Source organism: Dermacentor variabilis, chromosome 2 (genome assembly GCF_050947875.1).
Source record: "Dermacentor variabilis isolate Ectoservices chromosome 2, ASM5094787v1, whole genome shotgun sequence".
NCBI classification, from domain to species: domain Eukaryota; kingdom Metazoa; phylum Arthropoda; class Arachnida; order Ixodida; family Ixodidae; genus Dermacentor; species Dermacentor variabilis.
The window spans coordinates 102,604,108-102,628,902 of record NC_134569.1 but is presented as its reverse complement, the minus strand read 5'-3'; the positions used below and the strand labels follow the sequence as shown (position 1 = coordinate 102,628,902).

The 24,795-nt window shown below is 47.7% G+C and overlaps 1 protein-coding gene across 3 annotated transcripts in view; it reads left to right on the top strand.

Moving 5' to 3' along the window:
* The window catches only part of LOC142572431 (progranulin-like), a 461,641-nt gene that overhangs the window by 293,471 nt on the left and 143,375 nt on the right, over positions 1 to 24,795 (top strand). For 2 of the 3 annotated variants that reach the window (XR_012826081.1, XR_012826080.1), the window contains one exon: positions 17,319 to 17,757. The exons of the other annotated variant lie outside the window; for it this stretch is intronic. The gene's annotated coding sequence lies outside the window, so the exon portion shown is untranslated. Of the gene's footprint in view, positions 1 to 17,318; positions 17,758 to 24,795 lie in introns of those variants that run through there. 3 annotated transcript variants of the gene reach the window in all.

Below are 24,795 nucleotides of genomic sequence, written 5' to 3'. Positions count from 1 at the left end.
GGCAAGAACACGCCAACGAGATGCGACAAAAGAAGGCAAGCGCTGCATTACTCCTGACAAAGGTAAACATCCTGCGTATCATATCGGAGAGTCACTGGTTTAAAAAACACAGGACTATTTAAAAAAAAAAGAACTCGCTGTGATAGTGCGGTAAGCAGGACACCAGCAAAACGAAACCAGTTGTTAATGTCTTAAGCAGGTTTAATGGAAAACCCTCGTGCAAACATAGCTGCAGCTATACAAATGTCCAGTGATTGGGAGCGCGGTTCCGACATCCGTGAAAAGTGCGCGAGGTGCACCTTTGCGTGTTATATGGCCAAGTTATCGTCTCCGCGACCACAGCCATCTACTCCGTGTAATAAATCATCCCTACAAGAACGTGATGTTCAGACTTCACGCTTAGCACAGGCATTTGTTGCGGCATGAATTCGGCGAATCAGAACAACGCACGGCATTCTGGCGCGACGCTAGGGTCACAATTCACGCACATACAGTGTCAAGCGCAAGCCATGACGCACACAATTGACAGAGTGATTCGTCTAATATGCTCACAAAGAAGCGAGACAGGGCTGATTTCTTTATCTTTTTTTGCCAGCTTGACGCAGAGCTTTGGCTTTTATCGAGAGTGACAACCATTCCACTCTGTGAAGATGGAATGGCAGCGAAATCTGACGACAGTCAAAGACCTCAAACGAAAAGCAAAGTGCTTTCGCTGCCATTCGATCTTCACAGAGTGTAATCTTTGTCATTTCTTGCGTTGGCGAGTCCGGCGTCGTTGCTCGTTCGGAGGTGCCCGTGCTCGCGATTGTCGTTTTCGTTGAGCATCACGGGAACGTTCTTCGTCAGTGGTCGTTTCGCGCTGGCGCCGTTTACATTCTCGTTGCAGTTCCCTCCGGCGCTCCTCGTACGCATGTTGTTCTTAGGGTGTGCCAACAATACGTGTCCGCCCCATCGTTAACGCGCCTGTTTTAAGCGCCGATACCTTTTCTGCTTATATACTGCGATAACCCTGACGCCACGCTGTTGTTCACGGCGAGCGTTCTAATCTGTTCCGCATTTTGGCACCTGCGCCGCCGCACTGCACCCGTATGGGTTGGTTAGCAATCGCTAGGTCCGTTTCTGTTGCCGGACGCAGTAAAAACTACGGAAGGTTAGTCATACACAGCTTTCGCTGTAAAAACATCTGTATTGGTACTGTCGCTGTGGATAACTGAAAATAGCCGACTTATGTCTGATGTGCAGTCACCTCGACCGCGAACTATAGCCGAGCAGCGGCTACTGCGTGTGGCAACTATTTTTGGACCCCATTTAGGGATATATTGTCGGGTTGTCGTGGCCCCGGCATCGAGGCGTTAGTTTGGTGCTGTCCGGTGTAATTCCTGTAGTCCTGGGTACGTATTCACAGCAAAGCTTTTTTGCTAAAGTTGTTCGTAAGAGAAAATGCAAGCCTATACTGACGTTGGGCATATTATTAGTTAAGATGGCCGACCAGTATCAAAGTGCCCTTAAGAAAGGAATGCTTACTGAACTCGACCTCAGACCTATTCTACGTGATTACCAGTGGTAGCATATCACCCATAATTCACGTTTTTACACCTCTCATTTCCTCCTTCCTTAATGCAGGGTAGCAAACTGGATTTTCTCACCTGGCTAGACACCGTGCTTTTACTTTATTCCTTTCTGTATATGTTGGTCGTGAAAACAGAAGGTTGTAGCATGGTGCGAAAAAACTGCGCCAGTCGACGCAACCTCAAAAAAAAAAAAAAAGAAAGAAGAAAGGAAAGAGAGAGAGTTGCCGCTTAGGCGTTCTGTGCAACCGAAAATACCACTAGCGTTACAAAACAGACTGCTTCAAAAGTCTACGCACTCCTCAGGTTATCGCTCGAGTGAGATGTTATTCTATAGCATCTGGAGGGTTTTATCAATCGATGATCGCCCACCAGACATTCGTATTGAATGAATCTCCATGGTTTTCCATGGTGCACGCCAATAAACTTTTCTTGCGAGAATCTCGCGTAGGTTTCATTCATATCCCTTTCTTCGGAGTCTTACATTGTTCCTGCGTATAGTATTTACATGAACTTTTACGAAAGCCGCATTTTCTCCCGCATATACGGCAGGCGTTCCCTAAGTCGTTGCTCTTGCACTAACCAACGGCTTAAGCAATACGTGCGTAGCGGATGCAAACTGATGAAGTTTTATCTTACTTTTCATGTTTCTTCTGTTGCCTCCTCGCGACTCGTAACGCTTCAAGTATAATTTCGCGCTGCTTCGGTGTCTCGCTTTGACGCCCCTCTTTCTTCTCCTTTTACTTTATCTCGAATAGGATGCTGCGAGGTCACGTGACGCTGACTATATAATCACCCGCGACCGCCTCGCGCTTCCTGCTCTCCAGCGCCACGCCTCCTCCTGGCGTCACAGGCCTATATTTTCCCTCACACCTTAAATATGTTCTTTCCTTCTCTTCGCCTCCACGCGTCTCCCGCTCTCTCTCAACTGTTTTCGATGATAAGCCAAAGCACCTGGCGCTCTTGAATGAACCTCGTAAAGCTATTTCATTAAAACCTTGCACTTCACTATACTATTCAGCAAGGTGAACTGAAATCAGAGCGTTGACTCTTGAGCCACCGTCTCGTACGACAAAATGATTCACGACTAGTTACTGCCAGCGTTGATTAATGCGCGCATCATCGCTCCCATTCAACGCAGTGCTTAATACCTGAGTTGGGCCTGACAGCAGCATGTGTTGATGTCGCGTGTTCGGCGGCTGCTTCCCGCTTGCAAGCACGAAATGCGAGTTGGGCCAGCTGTGAGCAGTTTCCGAATAGTAATGAACAAATAAGCAAAGGACTGTGGTAATGAACGGAAGCCGCGGAACAATATCGGCGCTCCCACTGTGAAATTATGATCTAATGATGCACGCAATTTAGAGAATGTAACCTGGGTGTGGATGTAACGGAGAGACCAAAGCGCAAGCCGCCATTGCGAAACAACTATACACACATAGCAAAATTTTATGCGCCGTCCCCGAGAATCACATCTCCCACGCGTGTCTCCAAGGAACAATAGCAGCCAGTATTATTGAGGGAGCCGTCCTGACGGCCCTTTTATGTTGTCAAATTGGAATCTCGCCAGTCATAACATTAGATAAACAAATAAAGAAAGAAATGAATAAATAAATAAATAAAAGCCATGTTGAAGAGCGCTGTGACTTTGCGAAACTGAGTGCAGAAACAAGAATGTGCCCGCCATGGTGGCTTTGGGTGTTGCGCTGCTAAACCAGAGAGCGCGGGATCAAGGGCCGGCCACGCCGGCCGCGTTTCGATGGGAAGTGGGGGGGAGGGGGGCACGCAAAAGGCCACCCGTTCGCCGTGCATCGGGTGCACGTAAAGCTATCCCAGGCGGTCAAAGTTAATCCGGTGTCCCCCGCTACGTATACGTGCCTCATAATCATATCGGGGTTCTGGTGCATAAAAGGCCCTGAATTTAATTTTACATGAGAATGTGAAAGTAAGCACCTTGCATTCCGGCGGGCGTGAGACTATGAAGTATACAGTGCAACCTCTGGTGCGTTATCGAACCCACGCGTGTGCGATTAACGGTCGGTGCACGGTTTTGACCAGCTAATGTAGGTCTCTCCCTCATTTTTTTTTTCTTTTAAAAATTTTCTTCTAGTGCTATATAGGTCTTAAACAGACGTACAGTCGCGTGCAATACGACCTGCAACACCGGTGCCCCTGGTCGATGGGGCTCGAAGACTTTACGGCTGCGCGGACACAGGGTAAGTTCAAGACCTAAACACAGCTTCAATTAGTGGTATTTATTAAACCGCTATTTCGCATGTTAGTGCCGCCGCGCAGCCCTGGAGCCCCTTCGACCACGAACACGGGTGTTGGAAGTCATATTGCGCGTGACTGTACATGACATTCTCAAACGAGTCGCCTGTATTGTATATATGAAGAACCCCGCTGAGACCACTGCGTCAAAGGCGCATGTTTGAGAGCACGTACGCCAGTGGAATCTCCTTCAGTGAAAGCGAGCCACGCGCTGCTAGTAATTTGACGTGCATCGAAGCGGCAGCTGTCATGGCGCTACATACGTAAAAGTGTGATGCCTATATACTGATGATTTAATGCATAAAAGACAATCCATAGGCCGCACGCACGTGCACGCTTGGTGCGTGCCCACTGGCTTTATTGTTCAAGGAAGCGTTAAACCGAGAATATGTTGGTGTACAGGTTAGACAAACAAGCACACCGTTACCGCGCGAGCATTCTTACAGCTGCATTCAACAACTGAAGAAACTGCCAGTGAACATGGTTTGATGCACCTTAGCCTTTCTTTTTTAAGGCGATAGCTCTCTTTGGGGGCTTTTCTCCTCCCTTTGCGGTTTGTATGTTCCTGGCGATTAATGATCAAGTTGGGACACTAGGTGTCACTAGTTGCCACAATAAATAGACAAATAAATAAGGATCTCCAATGGTCGGTTTCTAACCCTGACCTTTCAGCGTAGAAGCTCGATGCTGGAATCATTAGACCGCGGAATTTGCTTTCTTTATTTCCTGCAAGGCTAGTCTAAATAAGTGAGTGTATGTGATAACAGCTTGCAGTCGTTTTATATATGTTACTGCTTCGATAAGGGTGTGGTCCAACGGGTTAAAAAGATGTGCGTACCGACGAACGTTAAGACATTTTTCTTCAAGCTGCCCACCAGAACCTTGCCTGCTAAAACGTGATAAGAGGAAAGATGAATTTAAGTGCTTTAAGGAAGCAGATGCTTTCTATGCAGCAAGTTGAAACTAGTGAGCACGATTTGATTGATTTTAACAATGCCATTTTATTATGAAATATATTACAGATAACCTTAAACATAGATCTACCCCTCAGTCCACACAGCGCTCGTTTTTTGCCGCATGAATGTGATTTTCAACAGAACGACGTTATTTTAGAGCGCACCTCTTGGGCGCCCGCTAATGCAGCGAGCGTCGGCGTCGGTGTAACGGAGCGAACGAGTACAGCGAAAGATGAAAGAGAACGCGGAACACAGCGGGGAATGAAAGACGCGAGAAGCGGAGAAGTGCGGTGCAGCATACCCTGAAGCGAAAAGCGGAGGAGGAAGGCATGGCGAAAAGGTGAGAAGAAAAGCGTAGTGTAGCGACGATGGCTACGAGATGGCGCCACAGTAGCGCGCGTCGTCTGGGAGGTCTGTCGGCGACGGCTGCTGTGAATCGCGCCCACGCGTCACCTACGCGCCGGCTCTTCCGATCACCAGATTAGCGAGGCAGTCGCGCCACACTTAGCTCCGTTTGCAACGTGTCGCACAAGACACATTTCCCGCACCACCCAATGTATCGCTAAATGAAAACACGTATAGAGCTGCGCTCTAATTTCGCATAAGTGAGTATCGTAATCGTCGGTGAATTTAATTCAATGTAATTCTAAGGTTTCACGATTCAAAACGATGATTTGATTATGAGGCACACTGTAGTGGGCGACTCCGGGTTACCTGTGACCCCCAGGGGATCTTTAACGTGCCCCCAATGCACGGGACACTGGCGTTTTTGCAGTTCGCCCCCGTGGAAATTTGGCCAGAATTTGATACCGCGCCCTCGTGCTTAGCAGCGCAACACCATGGCCGCTAAGCCATCACGGCAGGTTTCGGTGAATTTTTATTGTGATAGCAATTATATGGAGACTCCAAGCGCATTTCTGCCGTCGTTGTCGCCGTCGCCATGAGGTACCCTATGAGTGATGGCTTGTGAGGGTGAGCCGGCGAACGCAGTTCAATCTCGGTGCGCGAGCAAGGAACGCGTCCCGGATGCGTACCCTCTCTGGGGCGCGCTAGGGAGGAGGAGTGTTCTTTTCCGGTGGCTGCTACGGTGCCTCAATGTCCTCCTCGCCCGCTGCTCCGCACAGCGTGGAGGCAATCGCGGCGTCTACTACTGCGTTAGCCGTGCGAATCGGGGACGCCGTAGTAGACGCTTTGGCAGATGCCGTAGGGACGCGTTGCCGGCGCTCGTGTGTCTTTAAAGGGATCTGCGACGTGGATAAAGTGCGCGCCCGCCTGATCCTCATCGTCAAAGCGATCTGCAATGTTTTCAGAGTGTGCGTAGTGCCGGTAGCTTCGTATGCGCTGTGCTTTCGACGTTTCGTTCGCGTTGAAGGGAGAGATGACGAAGGTCAATTCACTTGCTGCTGCCGCGATTCCTCTTTCAAGAATTTTCACAGCGAGTTTCCGCGCTCATCAAGCGAAATGTGTTCATGTTTACCTGTGTGCGCGTGACACCGTGCTGGTTAATTTAGTTAAAACACGTTGACGGGCTAGTTAGTTTGAATTCATGATAGAATGTGTAAGCGGGACAGAACAAGGACATAGAAAGAAGCAGACACACAAGAGAGCGCTGTCTCTGTTTGTCTGTTTCTTTCCGCGTCCTCGTTGAGTGATGCTTACACATTCTATCATTGTTAGTTAGTAAGTGAATGTTTAAAAGTTCATACGGCCGATAAAACTGCTATCCTTACTTCGTACAGCTATCTACTAATTTGCTATCGCAATTGGTGCGTCGCCTTAAGAGCAGAACTGCGATATTTTTTTTATCTTCTTACTCGGACAGTATGTAGGCTGGCGTAGTCTGTAGGCATATAGACACTGCAATGTTAAAGGGCGATCATGCACGCGTACCTTATGAAAATGGTTGTGAAAGTTGGTGATGTGTGTAAGACGAGCGACTGCAACGTAGATGCGATGTCAATGCTCGATGCTTTAGCCATTAGACCGCTGTCGCTTGCCTGAAAAGGCGGAACAAATGCGTGCAAGACAGCGCTTGAGACTAGCGCACCTACCCATATACTCGGAAATTCACCCTAAGGTGAAGCCCATGTTTGAGTTTATATAAATCACGCCTCATGTGAACGTGCTCAAGACGCTCATTGCATTTCCTTTGATGCGTTCATGACAGGTGTCACTTAAGCCAAGCGTGGGCTTCAAGTTAAGATGCATTTCTGAGTATATGAGTAGGTGCGCTAGGGGCGTCGCATACCAGCAATTATAAAAAGTCGAGGTTAGTCTGGCTGTCTAGCTATGTTGTGGCGTTTAGCCAGTCGTTCGGCGCGCTGTTCGTTTGTTTTCTGGACGATTCGTTTCCTCTTCATCTCGTTCCGATGTCGATTCCAGGCCTCCTCCTGCTTATCAGAATTGCCGCCGTCCATACTGCCGCCTCAACTGTGGTTGCGGCGCACGCGAGCTCTCCTTTTCAATCCTCCGACATGCTATCTGCTATGCGACGCAGCTGGCGAAGCGAGCGGAGGCGAACGCCACGACGAGGAACGCGGTGTGACGGTATGTGCCTCCTCGGAGCACGGCCACGGCCAAATCGCCAGTTTGCGGCCAGTAAAAAGCTTTCACTTTAAACGTGAGCACGTACCTCCGATACTAGAGTGACCTATGATCCTCGCGGACAACCTTCTGCGGCAGTGAAGGGAAGGCTACGGGGGCGGAGCTTCTGCACGTGTTACCGCGCCAAGTAGTGTGACAGCGTTTGACAAAGCTTTTCGTTTATATGAACAGACACGCTGAATCGACGCAGCTTCCACCCGCAACGGTTTCGCGTTTGTACTGACGTGCAATTGAAAAGCTGCAAAATAAGTCAAAAGTTCAACACTCGGAAGCTGTGTTTCGGCTTAATTATCTGCTGTAACTGAGGTGTTCGTGTTTTCACTTCCACAGCTTGAACTAACGCAACGAAAACGTGGTACTCTTTTGTTTTTCTTTTTGAAAGCGCTCTTGCTCCCGCGCACTTGGTCTCCTTAGCTTTACAAGCTTTATTGCCACAGAAAGTTGTCCGTGTGTAAACGGTAGCTGGCGATGAAGAAGTTACGGGACGCCATCGTCCCTGAAATTCGCTGCGTCTCTCCTATCGTACTGCGGCGTGTTTCTGGAAGGTCAAGGACAACGTGTCTTGCGACTGAACACGTCTTAATACTGAATAAACGTGCCGCTTTCTCTGCGAAGTCCACGACGCGTTGGCTGAGAGGCACGTTCGTTACTGAAATCCGTAGTTCGTCCTTCGTCATGATGCACAAAGCTATCGCTTACAAAGATGTCAACCCCAAGGTGAGTCTGCCGGAATTTTTCTTTCATTTTTATCTTTCGTGTGAATGTCTAACGTGCACGTATATAGCTCGGAAAATTCTGGGCCTATATTCACACACAAAAAGTTCTTATGCTAAAACTGTTCGTATAAGAGCCGATGCCAGCCAATCATGATGCAAGAAATATTAGCGAACGCGGCCAGCCAATGGCAAAGTTTTTCGTTCGTAAGTGCCTTTCGCCATTGGGGCTGTCACCTTCGCTGAAGGTATGTCCAGCATTAGCATTGACTGGAATTTGGTCTTACAAACAATTCGGGCGCATTAGCTTTTTTTTCCTTTTTTTATGACTAGGTGCTCTTGACCACGCATGCAACAGGTCGTGTCAAAAGTTTACGGAATGCTGGTTCCGCAAAAAAGTCGAATGTCGGCCGAATTTCGGCTCGCAGTCATTAGAAAAGTACAACGCTATGTTGGTCGCGTACAGTGCACGTGGTATTGCACGTGGCACACTCGAAATCAAGGCTGGATGCCCAGGCTCGGGAGATAGTCAGGGCCAAATTCTCAAAATTTTCATTCGGAAGTGTTCTTCCTGTTGGTTGGCTTCCTTCGCTAATATGTTCCACGTCATGATTGGTTAGCATTTGCTTTTAAGAAGAGTCTGTGCGTAAGAACTATTTTTGTGAATATAGGCTCTTCCTTCTCTCAGATGCTGCATCCCATAAACTTTTGATCTAACCTGTGCATCGCGAATAATGTTGGACCGCACTAAAACGTGTATGCCTGTCTGTTAATTTGTTCGTAGAGTCTTGGTGTTTTTTTTTGTCTTGGTTCTTGAACAACAAGCATAGCGGTCTGAACAAACCTCTCCCAAGCAATGCACCCCTGGAAAGCCGGACACCTAGCCGAGGGGCCGCTTGTGCCCGTCTTATAACCAGTGGCTGTGTCCGGCAGTGGGGATCGAATCACGCACTTCGCGCACCCGAGCAGGGCGTCCTTCACACTGGGCAACGGCTGCATTTTGTTTGCACGCTTGCTTGCTTGTTTCTTCTTTGTTTGTTTGTTTGTTTGTTTGTTTGTTTGTTTGTTTGTTTGTTTGTTTGTTTGTTTGTTTGTTTGTTTGTTTGTTTGTTTGTTTGTTTGTTATGTTCCCAAAGAGGTTAGGATGCTAAAACGCAGCCAACAATTACGGACATCATCGTCGAATGTCCATAGCACCTGCGAGCTAGAAAAACGCCGGGTTCTTGCTGAAGCGCGATTCTCGCGAATAAGCTATGAGAGAGGCTGTTATTAAAAATTGTACCGAGGAGGTATACACGCACAGCCCAACACCCCACACAAGCGGTACACCGTCGCTCACGGCCAAAAGCCCGTTTCCAGTTGCGTGTGAATAAGCTTGAAGCATGTAGGAGACTACAGAAACCATCGAAGTCTTAAGGCGTTATCACTCAGTGAAAAACGATTTGCGAAGAAACTGTAGTGCCGATTGGAATATTACAGAAGCTTTACCAATTCCAACTACCCAAGTTTGCGTTGGCCGTCACAGCTCGTCTCGAAACAACAAAGCTTTCCTAAAGATGGAATGTTCATAACACAGTTAAGTCAAACGCAAATTGTTACACCTAAGTTTGCTTATATGGTAAATAAAACCTGTAAACTTTCGCCCAAACACGGGAGAAATAAAAACAAAAGCGATTCGATGCATTAAAAAAAAGCGAGCTATGTATTTTTAAATTTCTATGTTCGAGATGCACTGACGTAGGTCCCATCTGCGCTGTCTATCTATTGCTTTCGAAATGATATAGAAAAAAAAAAAAACACTCAGTTGATGTACGCACGAGCCCAAAATATTTCCCTTTGACGCAAAGCGTCGATTTAAACTGCCAGCTGTCTGCGTCACTGGATTTTCTTCCGTTCTAACATGTATATTACGAAAGAAAAGAAAGGTACCGATCTTTGATATTTTATTGTCATGTGCTCACACGGCGTTGCCGCTGGATGGATATGTTATCTTCTGAATAAGACTTTTTTAGCGCTTTTTCAGGCGTCTCTCGCACCCACCACAGTGGCTACATATTTATCCTACTCAGTACGATGACCCGAACCCGCGTGCAAGAACGTTCGCGTGGCGCGCCTTCAGTGCACGTTGAAGAAACCCGAGCAGTCAAACACCAATTCAGAATCGTTCACTTTGCGGCGTATCTCACAGCCCGTGCATGCACTCTGCCATAATAAACACCATCATCATCAGCAATAGCGTCATCGGCATCATCGCGCTCAAAATTATAATAACCATAATCAACAATACCATCATCATCATCGTCAATATCATCGCCACCAACACTAGAAACATGCCACCGTTCAGTCTCTATGCACGCATGCACTAAAATTCACCGCAACCTTGGACAGAGTTTCAAAAAGGGCCAACCTTGTTCTCAGTGCTCAAGAGTTTGGACGAGTTTTGTATTGGAGGAAAGAAAAAAAAATTAGCCGCTCATCTGCGTGCTGCGCGGCAAATAAGGTGTAAGTGCGTGAGCGTCATGGAGCCATGCAATATATATATATATATATATATATATATATATATATATATATATATATATATATAGAGAGAGAGAGAGAGAGAGAGAGAGAGAGAGAGAGAGAAAATTTGCACAACAAATCATCTTTTGCACGTGGAGCAATGTACAAACGTACAGACGTGTGTTTTCTGTGACTATGGCTCCAGGCAGGAGATATTGCTTTAGCATAAGAACTTGCACTGCGACATTATTTCAGCTTGAGTGCACTGATTTCATTATTTGGAAATTCCAAACAAGTTTAGAATTAAGGTTAAACCAGAAAACGTGTAGAATATTTACATATTACGAACAAAAATGTATCTTTATAGAAAGCACATTGACAAACTGAATAACACGCACTGCAAAATTCTACGCAAATCGAGGGAAGCGCTATAGTGATTCCCTCGACAAGGCAGTGAAGTATTCTTCACTGCCTTGTAAGCCAACGAAGAGAGACACAACTTTATTTGCCACTGTAGGGTAGGAAGTTAGGGCAGGTAGGCCTAGTGTGGCTCCCAGGTGGGGGCGACGTCTTGGGCCCACGAGACGAGTGCGAGTTGCGTTTTCTTGTCTGCTCTTGTCAGCAGCTGGTTCCAACCCTCTTCAGAGGGAGCTGGCAGTAATAATTGTGGGGGAGGGTTACCCTCGCATCCCCAATGAATATGTACTCCATGGTCGCAATCAGTACAGACGGGGTCGTAATCCCCGCCAGCGATTAAATAAAGCCTAGAATGACTGAGAATAGAATCTGTCTGCAGTCTGCGAAGCATGGTGGCTTGCGCTCGGTCGAGGTCGGGGTGGGGAGGCGGGTACACGCGTCTCTTTTCCTTGTAAAAGTTGGTAATGTCAGCATAGCATTTGGGGGCCTCTGAGAGCGCATCCGGGTTCGAGGAACCGGCCTCCCGGTTAGTTAGGCCTCGGGCTAAACGGTCGACCCCTTCGTTCCCAGAGTTCCCCGCGTGAGCAGTTACCCACACTATGCTTACAGTTCTGTCGAGAACGCAACCGCGGAGTATGTGTGCGGCGGGGAGACAGAGTGAGTTTTTTGAGAAATTTTGGATGGCTTGTCTAGAGTCACTGAGAACCGTACGTGTGCGGGAATCCGCGATGGCTCGATCGCGACCTCTTCGGCAGCGGTGGAGGAGTGTGTGCGCACTGTAGCGGCGCTAATGAGAGTTGTGGTTGGCGTCGCTACGCAGGCTACGTATGTGTTAGAGTCGCATTTCGCCGCGTCCACGTACATGGCATGTTCGTCGGCGGAGTAGGTGACGTCTAAGGCTTGTGCCTTCAGTTGGCGGCGCCTATCGTGGCGGCGGGGTAGCATATTCTTGACCATGGGTTTGATGACCAGCCGACTGCAGACTCCAGTCGGGAGGGGAGCAGTGGGGTGAATGTCACCAGTAGGGTTGATGTTAAGACGGTTAAGAATGTAACGACCGTGTTCGGTGCGAGAAAGACGGTGTATCTGTGCAGTCTTGTGTGCCTCTATCAGCTCTCTGAGGGTGTTGTATACTCCAAGCTGGAGGAGACGCTGTGTACTGGCGGACTGGGGCAGTCCCGTTGCCGCCTTGTAAGCCGAACGGATGATGCTATTTACCGCGTCTTCGTCTTTGCGGCGGAGGTCGTAATAAGGGTATGTGTAGACAATCCTACTAATGAGGTAAGCTTGCGTGAGGCGGCAGATGTCGGTCTCCCGCATTCCCCTGCGGCGAGTGGCAATGCGGCGGATTAGGCCGTTGATTTGGTGGGCTGTGGTTCGGAGGCGTTGGATGGCTTCCGAGTTGTGCTTGTTGTTCTGCACCAGCATGCCTAACACGCGGATGGTCTGTACGGGGGGTATGGGGTAGGGAAATGTGGAGCGTGATCGGCTCTTGTTAAGCCGATGAACAATGGAGGCGCTGTTCAAATAGCGCCAGCACCGACAGCGGCCGATCATGCAGTCATCGAAACGCACTGGAGGGCATCTTTGTAATTCAAATAGAGAATGGCGGCACAATAAATGTTCGTTGTTCTCTTCGCAGTCATCAGACATCACACGCTCCACTGTCGCCTATTCTAAGCAGTGTAAACACCTTCTTTAAGTCAATTTCTAAACCACAGGCCTAAGGTCGTTTCGGGGAACGATATGACGCAGTTATCGGAAGAATAGATAAAAAAAGCAATGTGATTAGACACAGCTTTACCCACGTCATTTGTCAACCAGGAAATATCTGCGTGCGATATCTTCGAAACTCGCCTTTGTTCAGAGAACTATTTTGTCGCTGTCGTTTGAGTAGCGAGGTAGAAGTAAAGAAAGAAATAAAGAAAGGAAGAAACAAACAGACGAGAACCTCGACGTCTACAGCAAACTGAGAGAAGTCATATGTGATAAGAGCCTCCCGAGAGTGCTGTTTAGGCTAGCTGAGAATTCGGCGTATCGCAATCTAACTTGAGCAACAGAGCAAATTTTGACGCATGTCTCTTCGAATCACGACGTATAGTTACCCAGAATTGTCAAAAACGCGATTCCAGGCATCACGTAGTTCTAACGTAAGCGGTCGCGTTCTCGACGTCTGTGCTAAGAGCTTTCGGTCGCCTTCGCACTTCGCTCCTTCCATCATTAGACCCACGTATCCCAACAGCTTGACAAATTCGACACATTTTTTTCTCAGTTGCTCACAGTGAGACCGATTGTGTCTACTAATATATATTTACGACATGATGCGAGTGATATGGCATCTGAGGATAGCCGTTATCCACACGAGGGCGAATGTGTACAGTCACGCGAGCAAATTTCAAGCAACTCCTCATATACAGGCAGGAGCTAAGTGGGCCACTTGTGGTATAGAGAACTAACGACGTTTGATTGCTCGTCGTGACTGATGGTGAATAGACGGTGCCAAAGCAACCGGTGCTCTCACAAAGGGAACGGCGACGCGCAGTCATTTGCGTAAGAAGGGGGCTATATGATGTACTCACTGGGGCACCCGCTCACTTCAATCTAACGCATGCGTTTTCAGTGGCTGCAAGTTCGCTACAGGTGCCTCGTGAGCCCTCAGCGAAAACCGCGAACTTTGGCTGAGGCGCGCTTTCCAGGGTTCTTTAGCGGAGAATGTGGATGAATGGCAGGGGAGTAAAAAAAACAATGTAGTTTTGGCGTTTACCGAGAAAGCAAGGCCGCCGTAGAAGACAGTGTGTTTTACTTGTGGTTAGAGGGGTGTAAACGTTGGATTTGTCTTCATTTTCTTGGGCATGCACAGCGCTTTCGCTTAAGTCTTCTCTTATTTCCCCTTTCTTCGTTCATTACAGACTCCCAATGTGGTCTATGACGTCATTGTTGGTAAACGGAGAATCAAGTTATGATAATTTGGAAGCGTTTACGCAAGTCCAACGGAATGTCCTTTCTAATCGAGGCACCCCTGTCGTATTGGATTCCTACCCATCCCATGATTGTTCTCCCTGTTTTGGGCTGGCCTAATCTTTCCAACTCAGACATTCGTACTGCCTCAGTGAGCTCAACTAGCGTGTTGTGAACCACCATTTTGAGAAGGAGGACTGCCGAGGTCGAGTCGGGGAGCCTATAGGCCCTCTTAACGCTCATCCTAATGATCGGATCTATTTTCTTTTTTTTTATTCCGGTCCATGAAGAAGTCCCAGGTTACGAAGCTGCTCACGAGCTCGCCCGAGCACTCTACCACCGGGCAACTCTAGAGCAGCCAGTTTCAGGGAGCAAAGATAACATCATCACGTACAGGGAAATTGTAGGTCATATACAAAGCCGAAAGAAGAATCTTTCCACCTCCGCATCGGTCTCTCTCTCTCTGGAGGACGCTCGCATGTGGCGGCGCTTCCAGGAAAACAATTATACGTCACCATATTCGATCTACTTAACTCAGACAAGGGACTATAAAGACGCCCTCTGCAAAATTTTTAAGTAGAAAGGTAGCTAGACCATGTAATATGGGAGTGTTCTGGCTCCCCAGGGGCCAAGGAAAAGATTGGTAGCAGAGAAGCCTGGGAGGCCTTGCTCGAGAGCGAGGCCGAAGACGACCAGCGTCGAGCAATCCGCCTGGCCGTTGAGGCCGTGAAGACTCACCCATGCTCAACGCGCGGGGACTGCTTCGTCCTCGTCCATCCCTCCCCCCCCCCCCCCCCGCCTACCTACGTGTAGGGTAAGAGGCGGGCACCCCATACAGCTCGGTGGAATAGTTTTAAATCAATCAATCAAGTTATGATAAGTAAGCTGTACGAAGAAGAGGCAAGAGAGGAACTCGTAAAGATGACGATGCGCAGATTTAGCTGGTCTAACCTCCCAGTTACACATTAGTCGTTTGCCCCCAGTTTTACCGTTTCGAATTCTTTATTCGTTCATGCAATTATCTACGCACACACAAAAAAGCACCCGATTCTATACCCATCTCTCATTGTGGGTACGTGTCATGTTTGGAAGGCTGATCGTCGTCCTAATAATCATTATCGCTTTCGGACAGAAATAAAGGTAATGGCTGCTGCGGTGGACTGGTCACTTTCGATTACGTTACATGATATCCTTTAGGAAACCTGGAAAGCGTGACACATAACTCAATCTTGTCAGTTCGGTGGCACTTGAAACTCTGCATCACATGGACTCGGCCTCTTTATGAAGCGGTGTTTCTCTAACGCGGGGCACCAGACCCAAGGAAGTGCTCTACAGAGATACGGAAGGTTTCTGGGAACTGATATATTCAGGCGCGTATGCGACAAGCATCGCTCATACTTTGAAGAGTCAGAGTAGCGTCTGGCGAGGCATTTGTGGCAACGATCGATATTTCTACGCTACTTCTGTGGGAGCGACATCCTTCTTAGTGATTCGCGACAACACTGGAAATTAGCAACGTGTTGGCGGATGAACCTAACTGAAGGCTTCGACTGTCCTTTGCCAAACCTGAATCCCCCTTCTTCGTTTTTAGCATGCACCGCGCTCCTTATTATCCGCAGGTGTGCCCAGTGACGTACAAAATATTTAAAACGCGATCCTTGCAGCTGCGATAGTGCGAAATTTATTTATTCGTTGTGATTCCAGCATTGACGCAAGTTTTCTGATTACACTTGTGCATAGTTCCTGAGCTGCCTGTGAGACATTTAAAACGTCTTGCGGAGAACATTTGGGTTGTATAGGCAGAATATGAAGCCTGTTCATTGCGTTTTACGTATATATAAAGTGTTGTATTCTTCGTTGACGTCTTACTTACCGTTGAAGTGACATTTATATTGCTGCTTTCCATTTTAAAGTATACACTGCGACGGAGTGGCCTGTTTTGTGTTCTCGGCTCCATATGCATTTGGTCCAAAGCACAGAACATCCTTCGTAGGGTTCAGGAACCCAGGCAGGTGTCATGGGCACCTTTAGTCGTATGCCCTTTGGTGTTCGCGCGATGCAGTAAAACAAAGTTCTCTTGCAAACTAAAGAAAAAGAAGGGTAATGAGTCTATGAGTCCGTATACTTGCCGATAAAATGTTTGAGAGCAGCCTTCGAAACCACACTGGTGGCGAGAGTTAAAAGGGGCAAATCGAAAGGCAGGTGACAATAACAGCGCCTTCTTTAATTCGATTAGCTTCAACGGCTTTAATTGACCGAACGGAGGGCGTAAGGGTGGATTAAGGGTAGTTTTGAGCTTTACACAGGCGTGAACCAAGCACATGCTGATGGTCGATCCGGCGAGCTGGCCTGATTTCAACTCCTTCGTTTTCGGATTTCCTGGCCGCTGTTACACTCGCCACCAGTAATCAGCGCGGATTACTTAGTACGCTCTGCTGCACAGTCTGTCTGCATGTAATTTGAGCTTGTCTTCTACTCGAGGGGTACTTCACGTGTCCGTAGTTTTTCGAGGCCCTTCGCATGCCGTGGCGATATCTTTTCTCATTTTCTTTGTCCTCCCTTGTGTAAACAACCAACCAGCTACTCTTCGGTATTGTTGGACGAAGACCGCACGGAAGTAATAGTTCTGCGGAAACCCGCAAAAGGGAGAGAAGTAGCTATAAAGCGAATTGTTGATAAATTCGACTTCGCCTGCCATTTGTTAGCCCTCTTGTTAGTTCAGATAGTAGAGCGGCTGTCCCGGCAAGGCGGTGGTCCCGGGTTCGAGTCCCGGACCAGGACGAATTTTTCTTCAACTGCGAAGCTTTTCCTTCGAGGAACGTGTACGGGTTTCCTTTGTAGCACTTAGCTACGTTTGGTTGGATGTCTCACTTTCCCTTTGTTAACCCCACGGAACACTCCGAAAACAGAAAAGAGGTTGCTGCCCTGCGTGCTGCTATACAATATGTCCTACAAGAATGACCTCGCAAAACAGTTATATCTTGCGACTCGAAGACAGCCCTACAGAGCTTGCAATTAGCCCTATACGCCACAGGACTCAAGAGCAGCAGGAGGTAAGAGATGATCACCGCCAAACTCTAGAGAAAGGACATGACATAATATTTCAGTGGATGCCAGGACATACTGGTATAACTGGTATCGACTTCGCCGACGAGGCTGCCGTGTCCGCCCGCGAAGGAACCCGTGTGGTTCCGATCAGCCTAACTACATCCGACGCTGCCTGGAAACTTTCTTTCCTGGCTCAGTATATCAAGCACACGTATTGCTCGTCTTCCTAGTTCCTTAAAGTGCATGTCGCCTGCTTGAACTTGATCCTCCTTTCAATATCACAGGCTGGAACGCAGGGTGTACCCACCACCTCACCCAAAGCTCAACAAAAAAGGAAGCACTACACTCAGAAGACTGCAAAGTAATACTTATATCTACGGAATCATCATGCGTAGACTGTACCCAACGCTACAAGGATGCCACTGCCCAATGTGCGGCGTACCGGACACCTGAGCGCACCTGATCCTCGAATGTCCATGGCATCTAGACAAAGACGCATTGCCTTCACCGAGAGACTGTTGCAACGCCAGACAAAGCGAAGACCTCATAGAAACGTGGGAGGCCAAGCTCGTCTCCGAGGACCTGGAACAACAACGACGTCTCGTCGCCAGGGCCAAGGAAGCAGCGAAGGCCAGAGGGTTCCTGGAATGAGGAGACCTCCCAGCGATAGTAGAACCGGGGCTTACCCCGGAATACTGTTTCCAAAATAAAAGTTTGTTCCTCCTCCTCCTTTAAAGCTGCGCATGTCACATACTTGTACCTAACGAATTACATACATTTAATTACTTGTAATCATGCAAGTAGGTTTTTTTTTCAAATTTTATAATTTAACGATTGCTCTTTTTTCCTTGGTAATGCTCACTGTTATTCAGTTACTTTTTTCAGTGACCAGTTACATGTAACCAATTATTCTATTGACGAGACAACCTGTATCAAGAGATAACCTTTGAGAACCTGAATATGGGCGAAACCTACAGTAGGACGCCCGAGATCATGCCACGCAGAAGCCATCGCGAGTGCGCACGTTCAGACAAGTAACCCGGGGTTTCAGCGTTGTTTTTCTCGTCTTAGCGCTTCACCAAGTGTCGGCCGACGAACTGAGCAGCTGGTATGCATAGCATGCCTCGATAGCGATGACCAATTAGCACGCTATTGCCAGGAAACAACGCACGAACGATATTTCTCTTTAGAGCGAAGCTCTATGTAGCTATACTCCGTTCCATACATAACAGTCAACGTTGTAAAAGCTAGAATTCTGGCAGTGGATTCGTTCACACTTGCATATAGTTGGATGTCTTTCGACCGCAATTGTGCGCAACTGTTCTTTATATAGGTTCAGTATTGAAGGAAACAAATCTTAATCTTTAGAAACAAACACACTGTGGTGTACGGCTGCTAATGCGTTGTTTTAGATCATTTTTATTTTTATTGAACTTTTCGGGTTTTTCATTCGCAACCCGACGCGAGGAGCCTCACGTGCATGTTCGCGCGGGCGAACGCTGTTGGCGCGCAGACAAGCAAGGACGGAACGCGCGGAGTGATAACTTTTCTTGACGAAACTTCTTGCGTAGCTTCCACAGCGTTGACAGCTATGTATGGAGCGGAGTACAGGTTTCCGTTTTTAAAGCGAAGGCTTTACTGGCCACGAACTTGCGAATTCGCCGTGGCCGTGCTCCGAGCATAGAGTTTCCTACAAAATTACTAGAGGGAACTCTGGCGCTGCAGTCGTTGTCCTACCATGGGAATGATGGGAAGTACATGGATTTGTCTGATCTTCGTGCTTGTGGATTCAGACGTTCTTGTGGCTTTGTATATTACGCTATATAAATCTTATTGTCGTATATTTCAGCGCAATCTATATTCTTCGAAGTGTAGAAGACGCCGGGGAACGCGTACAATTGCTATTAATTGCAATGATTGAGCTTGTTTATGTGCCCAAATCGAAACGCACCAAGCGTCTCAAAGCACTGGCATGCCCGCGATAAATTCATAAGTGCGTTTCATTCGCTTGTCGATACATGCATCCGTGGCTTAATGGTTTCGATACCAGGCTTCTGTGCTAGAGTCCCTGTGTTCTAATCCTGCAGTCGGGCAATTTTAATGATGTTTATTTAATTATTTATTACGCAATAAACTGTTGAAAATGACGAGTTTACTAAGTCACAAAGCCGTTTGAAGCCAAAAAGGACGAAGTTTAAGCAAATCCATGTACTTCCCATAATTCCCATGCTGGGACAACCGCTCCCATTGTAGCTCACGTAGACACTAGCGCCAGAGTTCCCTCTAGTAATTTTGTAGGAAACTCTATGGCTCCGAGGAAGCGCATGACGTCACATCGCGTTCCTCGTCGTTGCATTCGCCTCCGCTCGCTTCGCCAGCTGCGTTGCATGCCTGATAACATGTCGGAGGATTGAAAAGGCGAGCTCGCGTGCGCCGCAACCACAGTCGAGGCGGCAGTATGGACGGCGACAGTTCTGATAAGCCGGAGGAGGACTGGAATAGACATCGGAACGAGATGAAGAGGAAACGAATCGCCCAGGAAACAGACGAACAGCGCGCCGAGCGATTGGCTAAACGCCGCAACATAGCTAGACAACCAGACTAACCTGGTCCTGCAATCAGGATTAACCAAGTCTAACCATGCTATGCCTTAGCTTTCGCTACGTATATCCTGGCATAGCCGAGCTAAGCCACTGTCATTTTTTTTCTGCGTGCGTAGAAGAGGTTCACGTAGACCAATAAATCGATATAGCAAGGTCCTGCACTTCGAGGCGCCCGGCGTCGAGCGACACTCGCTCACGATCCGTTAACATCCGACTATAAACGCTAAAAGGGCTAAATATAGTCCGACGTAGCGTAAGCGCACGCACACGTTACGTCACGTTGGCGAGAACAATATTGTCTACAGTTCGACCCTGGCGCCGCTAACGTAACCGGACGCGGCCAACGCGGTACGACGCGCCTGGCGTCGAGCCGAACGTCGGACTATACAGTTCCCCATGCTCCCCGACGTTATGTGTGCGCGTCTTTACTGCGACGTCAACATCGCCTAACGACGTCATCAGCAGTTGCGTCCTGTTCGTGCTACGGGTAAGACTCGTATTGTGCGCACCGGCGAATTAAGAGCAGGGTGTCCTCAAAGATCGACGCCGCGTGAGCAAAAGCGGGAAATTGCGCGAAGGCGGCGTGAAGCCGCTAACGCCGAGCGCGCATCGGTCGACGGTCCTGGACCATCGCGTAGCCGCCTTCCATCCGACGAAGAACAGCAGCGTGCCCGTGAAGATCGCCTTCGCGAACAGAATCGCGAATGGGCACGGCGGCGGCGGAAGGAGACCACCGACGAAGCGTGAGGCGCCAACGGCCAATCGTGTGCGCTATGCCCGTCGGGTCCCCGGACATGACGTTTGATAAACATCTTTCCAGTATCGTCGTTCAGCCCATGGCAGTCTACCATGGTGACCATAAAGCGATGATAACTATATGGTAACAAAATAAAATAAAGGACGGTAGAATCACAAAGTCACGTGCATGGGTCTTTATATTCAATCAATATAGTAATCCCCATATATTACATCAATATAATCATCACTATAAACAGCTTCGCTGGTCATCAACCTTCACAGAGTGGAATGGTGCTGAATTTTCTTTTTCAGCTTTTCAATAGCCCAACCTGGAGCGTCTTCCCCAAGTCGATGAAGCGCTGCGCTTCATAGGGCCCCTATAGGATGCTGAGGGAGCACAATCTTGTGCGCAAGATCCGTATGCGTTACAACAGCTCCCTGGCCCCCAGCGCGCACACCGTGCAAACTGGTTAACGTCCTGTCTTTCCTCTTATTTATCGTCCTCGAGCAAGTTATCATCAGCGCGCAACCAGAAAAAAAAAATACCCTCCCTTTCACTCACAACTCAGTGGAGAGGAAGCCGCCAGTGGGCGCAAAATTTACACTGGGGCATTCCCCCACCTTAATTTACTAAATGCCATGTTCCCCACTGGCTACAGGCCCGACTGCGAATCCCACCCGTTCGATAAAACACATCACACAGTGGAGCAATGGGTGGCACAGCTAACCAATTGAGACTTGGCGAGACAACAGTCCTTCATAAGGCAGGTCAAGTGGGCGACCGTGGCCAGTGGGGCCTTGGACTAAAGGGACTCCAACCATTGCACGTAAATTGTTTTAGGCAATAAACGTCTCTCTCTCTCTCTCTCTCTCTCTCTCCTGATGTCTTCCCAGCGAAAATGCAGGACGATGGCCAACAAAATAGTAAAAGCAATTGTTAGTGCAAATAAGCAATATATGAAGGGATGCGGAGGACGCACTGAAAGTTCCAGGCCAGCTCGTTCTGTTTACTGTATCTATGCAATGTGAATAAAAGTTCGGAGGAAGGTAACGTAAGAGTAATTTCTCACAATTGAATAATTCCTCAATTAAATTCGTGGAATAGCAATTCGTAACTGTAGTCAATTACATTTTAATGAATCAATTGTAATTATAATCGCTAACGTATTTTTTTATCCTGTAACGTGTGCAAGTCCGAACGGCCGTCACCAATTTACCGTTCCAATGCAACGTCGTTATGCGGCTTCTGGATCGAGGTGGCGCTCACGCAAGCTTACTCGTTCCGCATTTGGATAGACAGACGTACTACGTGAAACTCCTACGGGGCTAAATAAGCTACTGAACACGTTCGGTATTTTTGTTTTCGTTATGACATCCAGCCCATCCTCCCCCCCCCCCCCCCCCCCTCTACGGACAGCACGAAACCCGCTGGACTGAAGGCCGTTTTCAGAAGCAAAGATGCTTGGACCATGGGAGTGCGCGTCCCTGGCACAGAAAGCAACGCTCGAGGGCGTTGCTACATCAGTTGAAGTCGACAGGTCTCTGCGACCGTTTATAAACTTGCTGTGGACATTCAAGTGTGCACGCAACTCTCTCTCTCTCTCTCTCTCTCTCTCTCTCTCTCTCTCTCTCTCTCTCTCTCTCTCTCTCTCTCTCTCTCTCTCTCGTTTCTCTGCTTTATCTCTTTTCGTTCCTTTATTCGCTTCTCCCAATGCAGGTATAACAAACCAGACGTGGGTCTGGTTAATCTGTCTGCCCTTTCCTTGCTTCTCTCTATACATGCATTTCAAGGGAGCACGACACGCACGTCACCATCGGCATCGTCGTCATAACCGGTTACATGCAGAACGGTGAGGCGGACGAAGCATGGCAACAGATAAATGTCTCTCTCTCTCTCATCCAATAACTTCTTGTCGGCTCATTTCTCCTTTTTGACCTGTAGTACAGAAATAATGGGCAGTTATACAGTTTCCACCAGCCTATCTGCCTCACTCGAACCCTTTTGCGCGACCTTTCTCTTGCCAAATCGCGAATTTTACGCAGGGCGCTGCGAATATGTCAAGCTGAGCAACTGCTAAGGCCTCATTAGATATACGTTATAATGAAATCTATATGGTCTTGCTGGCTCTCTGTTCATGACGACACAACGACGCACATGGCCTTGCGTCTCTATTCAGCTTTGCCAGTGGCAACTACACGTGGAAAAACGTGACGTCAATGGCAGGCGCACGCCGCATACTGCGGCGTGATTGATTTGCGTCAAAAGGGGCAATGTCCGCTCGTGAAGCCGGCTGCGCCGCGATCGCCTCCGAACTAGAAGAATCGAACTCCTCCTCCGGCCGCTTTGTCATAGGGCTGCACAGGTCAAGATCAACATGATAAGCGTGCTGCTAAAAGCTTCGTTAACGTCCAGCCCATAATCCCCCCCCCCCTTAAACCCTAAGTCACCACCCTGTTTCTCAAGCACTTGCAGTTTGGTGGAGTAGTCCGCATTGGGCTTTTTCAATGACATTTGTCGGTTGCAAATGCTCGAAGGGGGGAAAAAACCAGGAGACCTATGATAATTCGTAGAATAAACGATGAACACTTCTGTGGCCTTTGATTAATGAGACGCGTTTCGTACATCTACTTCTGTCTGACTTTGCACTTGCTTCCTGCTCCTATGGCACGTGATTCAAATGAAAAAGGTCATAACCGTTTCGTTCCTTCATATTTGATCATCCTCTCTATGTATACGCTCGACACACTCTAGACTATATTTAACTGTGCACCGGGCCTTGAAATAAAATTTGAATTCTCTGACAGGAACTTTATGCCAGAGAAGAATACAGCCAACTATAGAACAGTTGTGGCCCTATTATTAAAAGAGGCATAAAGGGGATCATTCTTTAAGCTTTATGGAATATTTAAAAATAGCATATTGCAGATAACACAATTCTACTCCTTGAGCTGGAGTGTTGGAAAGAAGCAAGTACTGTATTGCTTCAGACGGTGACCTGTTTGAGCACGCACTATAAGTGGCAGTGGAAAATAACCGCTAAAAACTGATGTAAAACGCGACGGTTTAACGCACCTTCATGATGTTACCCTATCTTTACATAAAAGAAAGCTTGCAAGAAAGATAGAAATACGTAAGAAAACTGCTTTGTTTTACCTCTTTTCTGGAGTTCAAGAGACAGAAAGGGTAAATGGCTAAACCAGTTGCACCTTCGGATGTTTCTTTGTGGGCGGCTGAGACGCCTTAATTACGCGCTTTTGGTTCATTTTGTATTGAAATAAACTCCTGAGTAGCTCCTTTCTGTTCTTCCGAGAGCTGTCTCTTTCTTTTTTTTCTTTTTTCGTGCTCTTTTGCGCACAGTTGGTTTTTTTTTAGCATTGGTTGAATTTCTTTTGTATATAGCTTTGTTTCATGATACGCGAAGGTTAAAAGATCCCGAGTGTCTGATGATCGAGCACAATATTCATGCGTCCGCAGATGCTGACGTGCTTATTGCAACACGCTAGTCTGGTCGCGAAACCTCTCGAGCCATCCTACATGACGAAGCCTTGTACGATGCGGCGATAAACGAATGCAGCCGTAGATATTTCAAAGGTTGCTTTGAGGCGCTTGAGTAGCGGCGCACGAGCGCGCATCTATTTCATGATTCGCGTATTTCGCGGGCTTTTTTGGAAAAAACAACCAACAACGCTTCAGCACAAAATAAATGCTTGATTCAGAGGTTATTTAAGGTGCCCTAGAAGTTTGTAATTGACATGCTTGCGATGCAAGCAATAAAAAAAAATGTTCACTAATTAAAAGCAATTAATTAATACTTCGAGATGAAAAAATACTGGCTGTAAGTACGCACGACTGCCGTTACTATGCAGTCGGTACGGTTTCTCTAGAGCTCTTGGGCTTTTTTTTAACTCTTCCTGTACGCCCGGTATATAGACTCCAAAGATTTAGTTTCCTTAATAGAAAGCTGAAGGCATGTTTCGGAGTAAGAGCACCATTGCGCAAATTAAGGTCACTAAGAGGAATCTCGACGCGATTGATGGAATCTTCGTGTGATTCGCTGAATTTTCATGCAATTCAGCCATTTTTCCACGGGAAGTGTCCACAGGGAATTCAAGTATCAATCTTTGCTCACGCTCTAACGTCAAAATTTCTTAACCTTGATGACGAAAAAGTCCTTTCTCACCCTCTTTTCCGTTTGTCTTGTTCGCGTTATTAACTATGTCACAGCTTACTTCACCTCTTTTTCATGTAACTTTTTTATTATATCCGCGCGCGGATGTCGTTGTGAAAACGCAGTCACCACGTGCTCAGCACTTGTACTTGTGACCTTGTGCCCGTCCGCACACCTTGTATAATTTTTGAGGCGCATTAGCGTGCATGCGTCTGTTCATGCGTGTGTTCGTGCGTATTCTTGCAGTCTAG